The following is a 13,632-nucleotide window of genomic DNA, read 5'->3' as shown; positions in this document are numbered from 1 at the left end:
TATGACCTGAACACAGACCAAGAGTCTGTCGCTTAACTGACTGAGCCCACTCAAGAGCCCCTAGATAGAACATTTTATTTCATTATTTTTCAAATATCAGATTGCTATTCCTGACAAGTTTCTATGTCAAATGTGTAAGTAATTAGCCAAATATTAGAGCCTCAGAGAGTCAAAGAAATTATGTGGATCAAAAGAATTAAGACTGGGAACATATTAGGATTTAAAAAAAAATTTTTTTAACGTTTATTTGTTTTTGAGACAGAGAGAGACAGAGCATGAACAGGGGAGGGGCAGAGAGAGAGGGAAACATAGAATCTGAAACGGGCTCCAGGCTCTGAGCTGTCAGCACAGAGCCCGACATGGGGCTTGAACCCATGGACCACGAGATCGTGACCTGAGCCGAAGTCAGATGCTCAACTGACTGAGCCACCCAGGTGCCCCAAGACTGGGAACATATTAGAATTTTAATGGTGATGACACAACAGCAGTTGCTGATTCGAGCTTCAATTACTGGATGCTACTGCTCTTCATGTAAGCAGCATAGGTTGGTTTGAAGTGGGCTCAAGACCCAGGTCATTTGGGTTTGAATTCCAGCAGTGCCATCTGAGAGCTGTGTGTCTTGGATAAGTTACTTAGCCTTGCCGTGACTCAGTTTCCCATATTTAAAAAGGGGTAGCGGGGTGCCTGGGTGGCTCAGTTGGTTGAGCTTCTGAGTTCGGCCCTGGTCATGATCTCGCAGTTGACGAGTTCAAGCCCCGTGTCGGGCTCTGTGCTGACAGCTCAGAGCTTGGAGCCTGCTTCTGTTCTGTGTCTCCCTCTCTCTCTGCCCCTCCCCTGCCCATGGTCTGTCTCTCTCTGTCTCAAAAATAAAGACAAACATTAAAAAGGGGTAGCAATAGTACCAACTTCAGAAGAAATATTATAAAGGTTAAATTAGTTATCAGTAAGTACTTAGCACTAATCTTACACAAAATAAATGTGTAAATGTTTGTTAGGTTGTACCATATTATCAATCTATTTACAATGTTTATAGGTTTACTGTGTTCAGAGATACTGTACTACAGGATGGTCCTGGCCTACAAGGGATGTTTAGTCAGAAAAAAAAAAAAAATGATGCCATTCAGTATAGAAAAGTGGAAGCTGGATATATGATCTTAAAGATAGTGATGTAAAAGTTTAAAGTTTAATTTTAACTAGAAAATTTGAAGTGGTTACTTTTTTAAAAAATGGTTATTTATTTTGAGAGCTAGAGCTAGAGAGAGAGAGGGAGAGAGAGAGAGAGAGCGCGTGAGCATGCAAAAAGGGGAGGGGCAGAGAGAGAGGGAGAGAGAATTCCATGGCAGGCTCCATCTCATGAACTGTGAGGTCATGACCTGAACCGAAATCAAGAGCCAGACAGACACTCAATGGACTGTGTCACCCAGGCATCCCTAAAGAGGTTACTTTTTATTGTTAACTAAGGACATAAACTGCCCATATATAATAATTCACAGGACATAACAGAGAATTAGATACAATGGTAGAAACCAAGTAATACTTACTTTTAAAAATAAATTAAAATTTACTCATGTAGATATCAAGCTACTATATTTTATCTTACAGTAAACCCAGCCCTTGGAGTACAGACATGACCCTTGAGTCTCACATATCTCCATTTGCTGAATTACTCATGTAAAATTCTTGCTATAGTTCATGTTATGGGGGACTTGTTAAAAACTAAAAATAAAAAGCTACATTTACACTGTCTACAAGGAATAAAATGTAAACAATTTATTCATAAGTCACATTTAAATAATCTATGTTTGTACAAAAATGTCTTAAGAATTATATCCTACCGGGGCGCCTGGGTGGCGCAGTGGGTAGAGCTTCTGACTTTGGCTCAGGTCATGATCTCCCTGTCCATGAGTTTGAGCCCTGCATCAGGCTCTGCGCTGACAGCTCGGAGCCTGGAGTCTGCTTCAGATTTTGTGTCTCCCTCTCTCTCTGACCCCTTACCACCCCCCCCCCACGCCCCCGTTCATGCTCTCTCTCTGTCTCAAAAATAAACATAAATTTTTTTTTTAAAGAATTATATCCTACCAAGCTTCAGTATAAGCAATTGCATATTCACTTAACTAACAGCAATAAAACGAAAAGGGGAAAATTTCAAGATGGTTTAAAAAGACAAAGTAAATTTAAAATGGAAGCAAATTACTCTCAGGAATCACACTTTAATGTTCTACATTAGTAAAGTATTACCCGAATCATACTTCTATCAAGCTTTCATTCGAGTAGTAGTGTAATCACTCAACAGAAATGAAGCTAAAAGAGAAAGTGCAAATTTTCTTTAGAAAAGTTTTGTTAGAAAGGAATTTTGCTGTAGTTCAGGATCTTCAGAAGTAGGCTCAGTAGAGGGCTGGATGCTTCCAGGATGTGGGAGAGAGGAAATATTTCAGTGCTTAGTGTAGAGACATTTTTTATGTTAATGGAAGATGTGTTAAGCCAGGGGCATCTCTCAATGATGAGTATTCTTCTGGATGTTCATACTTACTTGGCATGAACTGTCCCCTGGAATTGTCCTTCAACATCTGAATGGAGGATGAAATAGAGGAAGAAAGGCTGAACTTGAATCAGGTGTCATCTTTAGTATCCTTTCTACTGGATTCCATTTTTGAAAATGCACGATCCTATGGTGTTAACAAAAGAAGGCATAGTAAATTTTTAAGTCTGCTGGTCCAGAGAGAGTCTTCTAAGTTCAACAGGATAAATTATAGATCTCTCTTGTAGAGAAATTATTGGAAACATATAGTGACTTGATGCAGGGAACATTCCATGATTTTGATCACATGGTGATGACATTTGGTCCACAGAGGATACATTTAGATACTTTATCCCTCAGCCATCACAGATTAATGCTCCCACTTTCTTGGTGATCTGAGAATCCATATGACTTGGTGGTCCTCTCAGACCTTTGACGTATGTGCCACTTTAAACATTGGGCATAAGAAGCCCCTTTTCATCTAAAAGATTAAATTTAAGCTCTGCTTTATTGAATTTTCTCCCCTTGTCATATGCATTTTCTTTTCTTAATTCGTTGAGTTTTCTCTTGGCCAATAAAGTTTTGACCGATTATTATGAGCTTTATCCCTCATGGGAAATCATTTGGCTTTAATAAGAACAAATACTTCTTTTTGCTTTTTCTGTAAGAATTTTTGCTTGTTTTCTGAAGGTGTGCAGCTGTTCACAATTATGGTTGATTGTTTCATCTGTTTTGGACAGTTTCTCTTCTGTCATTAAATGGTAAATTCCCTATTAAATGAATATTCCAGTGTATTTTATTTCATTTTTTCAATGAAGGTCAGAAATGACTAAGTTTTTGTTGAAGATTTCAAATATCACTTTCAAACTGTGTATTTCCTGTCTTCAATGAAATCAGTTTTAACTTTTAAAATTCTCAGTTTGGAAAATTTTATTTTGATATGTTAATTCTTTATGTATAATAGAAACATGTTTGAGGAGGTGAAAGTGTAGAAGAAAATAATTTCAGTAAATGTTGATTTTTCAAAGAAAAACTTAGAGGTTTTAGAGATTTGAAAAATTAGCTTTATTTTTAGCATGAAGACCTTTCATGTAAGTATAGCTGAAGATACTTTCTCAAACACAAACAAGGCTTAGATAATTTTTGCTGAAGTATAGCTGAAGTAAGTATAGCTGAAGATACTTTCTCAAACACAAACAAGGCTTAGATAATTTTTGCAATGTCTGCTGGTATAAAATATTGACTGTGGTTATTAAAATATTTTTAACATCACAGTGAGAGTTAAATATGTGACTTTATCTTCCTGTCTTTGACACCTGTAGGAAATGAATGAATTTCCTTTTTGGTATTTGTAATATGAAATATACCTGCCATTGCACTGAGGTCACAAAGTCACTGACTTAAGTCCCTAGTTTCTCCTTCCTAGTTTGCTAAGTGGTTGTTAGGGTATCAATCTCAAATGACTTAAGTTTATATGCCTTTGTGAAATAGCTCTGTGAATGTGTGTATTTGGGGAAAGGCTTTAATAGCTTTTTATTGATCTTACTGTCAGTTGATCTGCTTGTTCTGACAAATAGTGGCAGTATTATTATTTATTGCTAAATCTGCCATGAGAACCCAAATAGTACTGCTTATCAGAGCTTGGAATTGCCGTAAGATTAACTTGTTTCTCTTCAAATATGATGAAAGATGGCAACAATAAAACACTCTTGTAAAATGACCCTTTTTCTACTGTATTTCATTATGGGAAAGAAAAATTTTAAAGGCATTTTTCAAAATCCTATAACATATTTCACCTAAATAAATCCCTCCATTCCAAGATATGTATATACAGCATATGTATTTATGTAAAAACAGCATTTTTGTTTATGTCTGTGTATACAATGTCCTTACCTCTTTTCATTATAGGATAGAATGCAAATCTAGGAAATCCTCTCAAAGGAGATTATCTTTTAACATATTTGAGTCAATTTTAAGAAAATAAACCACAAAACTTGATTAAATTACCAACTTTATTTGATTTTGTTTATTTTTAATGAATTCTTTTGTGATTTTTGGCTGGCTAAAATTCAGGCTACATACTGTACCTTTTGGAACATACCCATCAACAAATTGCAAACTTCTGTAACTTCTACCATTTTGGAATTATCTTCTTTTGTTAAACTTTTTACAAAATCATCCCCCCAAATCAAGACAATATCATCTAACATGGACTCCATATAACTTTTCACTTATATTTGTTAGTGCAAATAGATCTGGGAACAAATAGATTCCCAGTGTAAACTTAAGTATTTTTATTAAAAACTTGTGTTTCTGTTAGTTTGAGGTCTTGTCTGTTTACTCACCACTATTTTCCCAGACTCTGGAGTAAAATATATGAGTAGAAGAAGAAGAAATACTAGATTTTCATAAAAGCATAGGAAAGGGTGGGCGTTGAGTTGTCACTGTCATTGTCAGCATCGACATAAGCATCTATTGTTGAGCCATATTTTATACTTACTATATGCCTTTATGTATAAGATGGTCCGTATAAAAAACATATGGGATATGAAAACAAAGACACTTAGAATGTATCTATCTTATTGATGAGGAGCTTAACAGATGGCATAATTAGGCCAGGACTTCTGAGCTGTGATTCAGCACACTTTTCATTTTACTGCCTCTCAATAGACACCTTCTCTAGTCATTGATCATATGAAGCATAACAGGTACAATTTTTCCAGGGAGAGGTGTTGTTGACCTTCTGTTTATGGTATATTCCAATATGTAATCATCCCCATTGATCAATAATTCACTTTATAATTTAATCAGATTATTGGACTGAAATTTAAGTCCATTTCCCACAAGGGGGCTCATGCATGACAGTGAGTTATCTTTTCTACATAATAACTCTCTATATACTTAAAACATTTAAAAATAATTTCTTAGCCTTTTCATCTCTTTTCCAAGCTTCTGTAATATTTTTTGTAGGACATTCATCACTTTCTTGTAATAATTTTTATTTCATTCAATTAGCTATCTTTTGCTTCTCAGTTCTACTCTACATTCAGTTTTTGTATCTCCAATCTACTTAATATACTTCTTTCAAACTCCATTTGGTACTATTCCATATTCCATAGCATGCAGAAATACATCCTTAGCCTAGTGTTCAAAACCTTCAATGATCTAATTCAACCTACTATTGCAACCTTATTTTTCTCGATTCTACTGATAACTTTTGTATAGTTGAGCTTCAGCCTGAACTAGGATGGACTTGGAGAGTTGTGTTTTATCATAATAGTCAGAGTCTCAAATGATATGGTGAATATTGTTTTGATTCCATAGACTCCCTGAAAAGAGTCTCAGATACCTCTGGATAGTCTTTGTAGCATACGTCAACAAAACATTAACATATTGAGTAAGAGCTTAAGCCCTTTCCCACTGTCTATGTGTGCAGACAAATTTTCTTTCCTTCCTAACTTTAGGATCCTGGGAAAGTTATTAAACTTATGCTTCAGTGTGCTCTTCTCTAAAATGGAATTAATAATAATATCTATTTCTTAGAGATGTTTTGAGGATTAAATAAATCGATGCTGGTTTGCAATTACAATAGTGCCTACCACAGGAAATAGTTACTTTTGTGATGAGGAAAATGCTTTTTTCTCTATTCCTGGTTTTCAATGTCTTTTTTTAAAGTTTATTTATTTATTTTGAAAGAGAGAGAGAGAGAGAACACACGGGGGAGAGGCAGAGAGAGAGAGAGAGAGAGAGAGAGAGAGAGAGAGAGAATACCAAGTAGGCTCCTGTACTCCACTCTGAGCCTGATGTGGGGCTCAATACCATGACCATGAGATTATGACCTGAGAGGAAATCAAGAGTCAGATGCTTAACCTACTGAGTCACCCAGGTGCCCTTTCAATGTCTTTTCTTATCCAAATTAATATGTATTTGTTTTAAAGAGAGAAAAGTATGGAATATCTTTTAGTTTGATCAAGTCTTTTGGCAGTGTTAATCCTTTGATATTAATTTAAATATAGCTAAAGTATCCATAGGAATTTCAATGGATACCTGAGAAAAATAAGAGCAAGTTCTAAACGTGTTTTTAGCCTATAAAGTTAGCCTATAAAGTTGTATTCGTTCCACTGATAGGCATCAACCATCTCTTTCCTTCAGCAACCTGCCAGCTTAATACTTCCCTTCTCACTAGGCTAAGAGGCTGAAAACAAGTCTAGAATGAATGAATTCATTCATTTATCACAACCTATTGTGTATATGCCAGGCATTCTGCTGAGCTCTGGTATGCAATCTTATAATCTAGTGGAAAAGGACGTACATTAAACCAGTCAACAATAAAACAGTATGATTAAAAAATGTGAGAAGATTTTGAAATACTCTTTCCATTGCTTTTTATGTTTTGGATATTACTGTTGTTAACTGAGATGTAATTGACATATAACATTATGTTAGTGACAGGTGTACAACATAATGATTTAACATATGTATATATTGTGAAATGGTCACCACAATAAGTCTTGTTGACATCCATCACCTTATATAGTTACAATTTTTTTCTTGGGATGACAGCCTTTAAGATCTACTCTTTTAGCAACTTTCAAATATATACTATAGTATTATTAACTCCAGTCACTACACTGTGTATTATATTCTAGAACTTATTTATTTTAATTTTATAATTAGAAATTTCTCTGCATCTATAAACTCTGGTTTTTGTTTTTTAAATTTCACATATAAAAGATGTCATCTGTTATTTGTCTTTCTTTGTCTGACTTATTTCTCTTAGGATAATACCCTCAAATTCTGTCCACATTGTTGCAGATGGCAGGATTTCCTTCTTTTTATGGCTGTGTAACATTCCATCACACACATAAACACACACACACACACACCCATGCACATTTACATACACTACATCCTCTTTTGGATATTTTCAGTAAGAAATCATTGTGAGGAAAGGGGAAGCCATGGAAAGAGCACGAGTTGATCTGGGTTCTGGTTTGAATAAAATATTAATATTTCAGTTTTAGTTTTCTTAACTGCAAAAGTAGGCAATTATCTAAAATCCCAGAACTATTATTCTCTTTGTTATTCTAAGAGTGAGTATATTTTTACATCAATTGTTACATGTTTGAATGATGGAATTATTCTATTGCAGCATTTATTTCATTATATTTCTTTCTTTTGACCTATCAACCCATGAGACTACTAGTATATTTTTAATGTTTATTTATTTTGAGAGAGAGAGACAGAGTATGAGCAGGAGAGGGACAGAGAGAGAGGGAGACACAGAATCTAAAGCAGGCTCCAGGCTCTGAGCTGTCAGCACAGAGCCCCACGTGGGGCTCGAACTCAAGAACTGCGAGATCATGACCTGAGTCCAAGTGGGATGCCTAGCAACTGAGCCACCCAGGTGGCCCAAGAGACTATTAGTATTTTGATGGCAGGTTCCTGAGCCCTCTTCATCATGTGTTCCCAGTATACTCGGTGCATGTTCTATTTAATATTGAATGTACTTTTAAGCTGTATTTGCTGTGGCAAATATTCCAAAACAACTTTTCATTTTATTTCTTGGTATGTTCCATTGAAACACAGAGATGAAACTATTTTTTGGGGTACAATGGCAACAATAATCAGTGTTTTTACAAGGTTAAATTTTAAGGAATAAGGGTTACTACACACTGGTTGGACTTTTCACACTCAGGACAATGGTCACAAGTTTTTAATTTTACTTGCGTCCAGCAGATGGCACCAGTGCCTCAAAGAAAAGTCTCGGCTGAGGAAAAACAATGGTATCAGATTATGCACGCATTTAAAACTAAGCAGATGTCATAAAAATCCAAGAGACTGTTACACAAATATTCAGACCTATACAGTGAAATACGAAATGAAATAGTTGAGGAAGTGTTTATCTTTTGAAAAAGTTTCTCCAAGTTTTCAGCTTGTAATTCGTGGCAGTTACTCTTGGAGAAAAAAGACTAGATAGAAGGAAACAAATGGAAACTGGTGATTATTTCTGCAGAAAAGGCCCCACCAAGGTCACGGAGTTTTCTAAGATGCTTTTGGCTATATCTTGTTTGCAAAATTTATGAAAATAATCACAAAAGCAATGAAGAGTATTTAATTTCTCCTTTTCGTGAGTTGTCCCTTATTTTGGTTACACTTCAGCAGCTCACCAATTGTTTACAACTATGAAAGGGAGGGGCACACTAGGTACTGGTGAAAACTAGAGAAGGAAAGCAAAGACACACCGGTACTTCCAAAATTTAACCCAAGAAAATTAATGTTCAAAGTCTTCTTGGCATTGAAAGCTTTGATTCCTATTAAAACATCCTCCTTCCTGAATATTGCTATGTTCCTTTTCCCAATGGGATGATCCACAGTTTTCCTTTTCTTTAACCTCTGAAATGAACAAATGTTTACTCACAATTTCTTGAAATGTTATGTAATTTTGTTGTAATTTTATTTTTTAAATCCCCTACTGCCTTTCTTTTTTACTATGTGAAACTAGACTAAGATACTAATTTTATATATCTTTTAACTATAACAGACTCATCATTTCTGATATTCAATTGTCCAAATTGAATGGGTTTTATTAGGTGGATTAAAATCAACTCTTATAAAATAAAACATGATTCCCTAATATACTATGAGTATGTGATAGCATATTATATTAACATATTACAATAACTATTCTTTATTCAATTAGGTCAAATTAATGATTAGGGGAAGCACAGAAACATTCATTTGCTTCTATATTGATCTTTAATATAGCATGCTTTCAATGAAATAGAAAGTAAAAAATATGAGTGGATATGATACAAATTTGTTAGTTTTAAAATTCAACAATTTAAGAATGGTGTTCAAAGAAAGAAATATATTTCTCTGTTCTCAAAAGTGTAGTTCAGGGTGACTTCCCTAACATTTCTGAGAGATCACTCTTTTCCTCCCTCACCTTGACTCTGTGACTGACTCAGTGACTCAGACATTTCCCACTTCTGTCTGGTGTCATCATCTTGAGTAAATAAAGAACAGAGAGAAGGAAGATCAAGAATGAGGACCTCAGTGTAGGACAAAGAACCATACAACCATATACTGAAAATTTAGTCAAAATAGATGAGTCGATATAGTCATCAGTGTGCAACATGTGGTTACAGACGTTAGTTGTCTTTAGTTATTTCATAGTCATCAGGAAAAGAATTTACTGGTGACAGGTGTTTTAAAGCAACTCATTCTCTATTTTGATGTTGTGTTGTCTCTCAGACTCATCCATATAGGCATATATGCTTTATATTTTACTTGGAATCTTAGTCTTCTCTGTGAATTTTTTTCGGCTTTGATTTCTTATGAAAATAGACATACAATCATGAGTTCAGTGTTTTAAAGAATCAGGATGGAGCTCATAGAAAATGAACTTTTCTGTACTCTGCCTTACACTATTCTCTGTGTGTTCAATGGTAGTGTGGAAATTTTGAGAATTCAGTGGGTCTGCTACATGTAAGTAGTTACCTAGAGGTGGAGTGGTTACAGAAAGAAGTGGGATGCTTAGGAGGGGCTAGAAGTCGCATTGGGAAATGTGGGTAGAATCTGTACAAATTTTGTGGGCTAGATAGAATTCTGGTGGTTGGAATGTTTTTTCAAACTGTTTTCAAAGTTAATATATATTGTTTCTGGGAGTAAATTCTACCCTGTTACGTATCTTACCATCTTAAAAATGTCTTAAAAATTATTTTTCTTCCTTCCACTGTCACTGATCTATTAAGACGTGACAGCAAGGTTTTTATGATGTTGCTAAAAATGTGGTAACAATGCAAACTCAAATTGTTTTTCAACTTCTATTTTTAAAAGAAAGCCAGTTATTTCAAGACAGAGCACCTACCGTAAAATAATATTTAAAAAAAGAAGCCCTTACCATCTGGGGTATGATACATTTGCACGACAATCTTGGGCAGTAAATAAAAATCTGGTCCATTTAAAAGTATCTTTGCTCAGGCGCATCCTATCAAACGGGGCTGTTTTATAGTCTACCTTGTATTTCACTGCTTGCGAACTCTGTAAGCAAACAGAATTTGTTCACAGGGTGAAACACATATTTATGGTCCTGAATAAACTGTTCAGATTCAAAAACTATTTGTGTGACAGTGCTAGACACAGGGATTCTGCAGCCCAATGGGATGTTTGTAGACCACATTTGCATATCAATGCGCAGACCCCTTTTAGGAATACTGCTGCTTCATGACAATGCTGTTGTCTGAGGTCTGGGGGAAAGAAAACCCATAAAAGTTTGGACTCACTTTTCAATGCCCTCGATTCTTTTCTTGTGCTTTGGAAAACTGTGAAACAGGGTCACCAAGTTCCATTCTCCATAGTTTTATTATGTTTTCAATGAAGCGATTGAACCTGCACAGAACCCAGACAGACAGACATCACAAGGCCACTTTGTGGAAAGGCAGCTTCTTTAGAACCTTGAAGCTAAAGCTTGTCTTCCGTGTTTATGGATTTGGGGCCAGTGCTCTGTTCCTTCAGTTTAAAGAACCAAAGGGAACCAAAACCCTGAAGCAAAATACTTAGAACCCTTTTGCCTGGAGAAAAAATATTAAATAAAGGTGTTTTTTTTTTGTTTGTTTGTTTGTTTGTTTTTAAGCTACTGAGAATCCAACCTAAGAACATACAGTTGTTTGAAAGCCAGGCCATGGATGTGAAGGGGATTTTATAAGGTGACGTCATTTTCTACCTGGCTGACATCTTAATGGCTGTCAGTCCTAATCTTTGAAATGGAATCAAACAGAGCCCGTTCATAGTTTTGCTGAAGTTTCATTTGGAGAAAGAATTTCTTATTTTTTATTTTTGTCTGACAGTCCTTTGGTCTTCCTGAAGGAAATTTTAGCAGAAAGTCTTACCTTATATATTTATACTCTAGTCGAGTTAGTGTATTGCAAAGCTCTAAAGAAGCGACGATAAAAAGAAAGACATGTTTTTGTACTACTGCTTTTACCCACTAATTCATATTTGAAAACATTTTGTGAGTGTGAATGCTAGGATAGCAGATGTCAGGCTGAGCAGGATTTCTTCTTTACAGTTTGACTTGTGATATATTTAACACACAACTACACTGTATTGTGTAGTCTAAAATATCCTTTTTTCAAACCCACACCACTTTAACTATGATGCATGTAGTTTTGCCCTGTGATTTTGTCATTAATTCGCTTTTTCTATGTAATACGGAATATTTTTCCTGAATATTCTTTTGTAGTTGTCTCAAGAATGATTTATACTTCATAAAATTGTTTTGAACATAGGTAGTGCTGTGTTACCAATATTTCAATTGCTTTGTCCAGAGCTCTGAACAATTTCCTGAGTCACCTCCTATTACCTATCTTACTACTTCTTCTCAGCTTCAAAGGAAGAAAACCAAAAATCTATTTGATAAAAGAATTTTCACCTGCTATAACTATGTAGGTAACTCCAAAAATGATCATTTTGACCCAGATTTCTGTTTCAGTAGCTACACTGTCCGTTTGATATTTCCATTGGTTGTACATATCACAGACTTGGTAGGTCTAAAACTAAATGCTATAGATTGTTTTCCTGTGGTGTTTTTATCATCCTATGTCCAAAATCCTTTGACACTCTTCTCTTCAAAAGAGTGTGTTCTGAACTTAATAATTGCCTCTGATGAATAGAATGTGTCAGAAGTGCCATGTGTAACTTCTAAGGCTAGGTCATAAATGACTTGGCTGCTTCCACTTTGCTCCCTCTTAGGTCACTCATGCAGGGAAAAGCAAGCATATTGTAAGGACAGTCTCCACAGTCCATGTGGAGGGCAACTGAGGGCTTTTAGTCACAGCCAGCAACAATGTGCCAGCCGTGTGTGTGTGTGTGTGTGTGTGTGTGTGGATCTTGGAAGTGGATTGCTTGTGTGTAGCTTGGAAGGAGATCTTCCGGCTTTTAGATGGTAGTCAGCCTTTAGATGGTAGTCCTCGCTGACATCTGTCTGACGCAAGCACATGAGAGACCCTGAGCCAGCACCACCAAGCTAAATTGTTGCAGAATTCCCAGCTTACAAAAACGATCTCAGATTGTAAATATTGTTATTGCATGTCACAGAGTGTTGGGGTCATTGTTTGTGCAGCAATTGTTAGCTATTCTGCCACTCTTCTGACATTCACTTCTTCTCTTATATCTGAAGAATGTTTTAAGTCTCATGGTTTCTTACTTTGATGTGATTTTGGTGTCTGTCCCTTCTTTGAAATTTGATTGTCATGTTACCCCCATTTAGTTCAGACTATCACTTCCCAGATGGCTGCAGTGTTAACCTTTTAACCAGTCTCCCTGATTCCCTTTTTTCAGTCTCTGTAGTGGACCTATAAATTATTTTTCTCTGAAACACATGGATGCCATACATTTCTTCTGCTCAAAAAACCTAGAATTTTTCCATTTGCTTTCCAGATAAAACCTTGTTTTTGTTACCGTGGTATATTAGATTCTTGTTCAGAAGTATTCACACCTCCTCCCTTGACTTGGCTCTCATCTCACCCTAGACTTGTTTTGACCTCATGCTGGGCAGAGAGTACTTGCGACCCCTTGATGTTCGACTTGGACATGTGACTTACTTTGGCAATAGAATCATGGCAGACACAATGCAAATAGAAGCATGGAACACACTTAGGTTACTGGGTTTGCCTAATTGCGTTTCTGCCACTCCCATGAGAGGCACATCGTCCACTAGACTGCTGATCCAGGGAAGATGAGAAATGTGGAGCATATGTGAGCCCAGCACAGAGCAGAGCCCCACCCTGCCAGATCTGCAGCTTGAAGCAGAGCTACCTACCTGTGCCCACTCCAGATCAGCCAATACTCACCCAACCCAGTGAGAGTAAGTAATTGTTTCAAGCCACTGAGGTTTTGCAGTGGTTTATTATGCAAGAAGCTCTATTACCCTAACTCCATCTCATCTTTTCAAACGTATCATTTGTTTCTGTTAATACCCCCTGTCTGTTTCATTTCCTAAACATACTTGCCCATTCCTGTTGACACAGCTTTTCCATTTTTTCGCATATCCTTTAAGGTCTTTTAAATGATGATATTTGTTAATTTACTAATAACTTATTAAGCTGTAG

The 13,632-nt window shown here is 36.1% G+C and overlaps 1 long non-coding RNA gene across 10 annotated transcripts in view; it reads left to right on the top strand.

The window, feature by feature from the left end:
* Positions 1–13,632, top strand: part of LOC109499002 — a 130,409-nt gene that overhangs the window by 60,793 nt on the left and 55,984 nt on the right. The window contains exon 6 of one of the 10 annotated variants that reach the window (XR_006596825.1): positions 13,054–13,388. The exons of the other annotated variants lie outside the window; for them this stretch is intronic. This is a non-coding gene — a long non-coding RNA (uncharacterized LOC109499002). The remainder of the gene's footprint in view (positions 1–13,053; positions 13,389–13,632) is intronic. 10 annotated transcript variants of the gene reach the window in all.

The sequence above is a fragment of the Felis catus genome, chromosome B1 (genome assembly GCF_018350175.1).
Source record: "Felis catus isolate Fca126 chromosome B1, F.catus_Fca126_mat1.0, whole genome shotgun sequence".
Lineage (NCBI taxonomy): Eukaryota > Metazoa > Chordata > Mammalia > Carnivora > Felidae > Felis > Felis catus.
The sequence above is the reverse complement of the archived record's forward strand: the minus strand, read 5'-3'. Positions and strand labels throughout refer to the sequence as shown.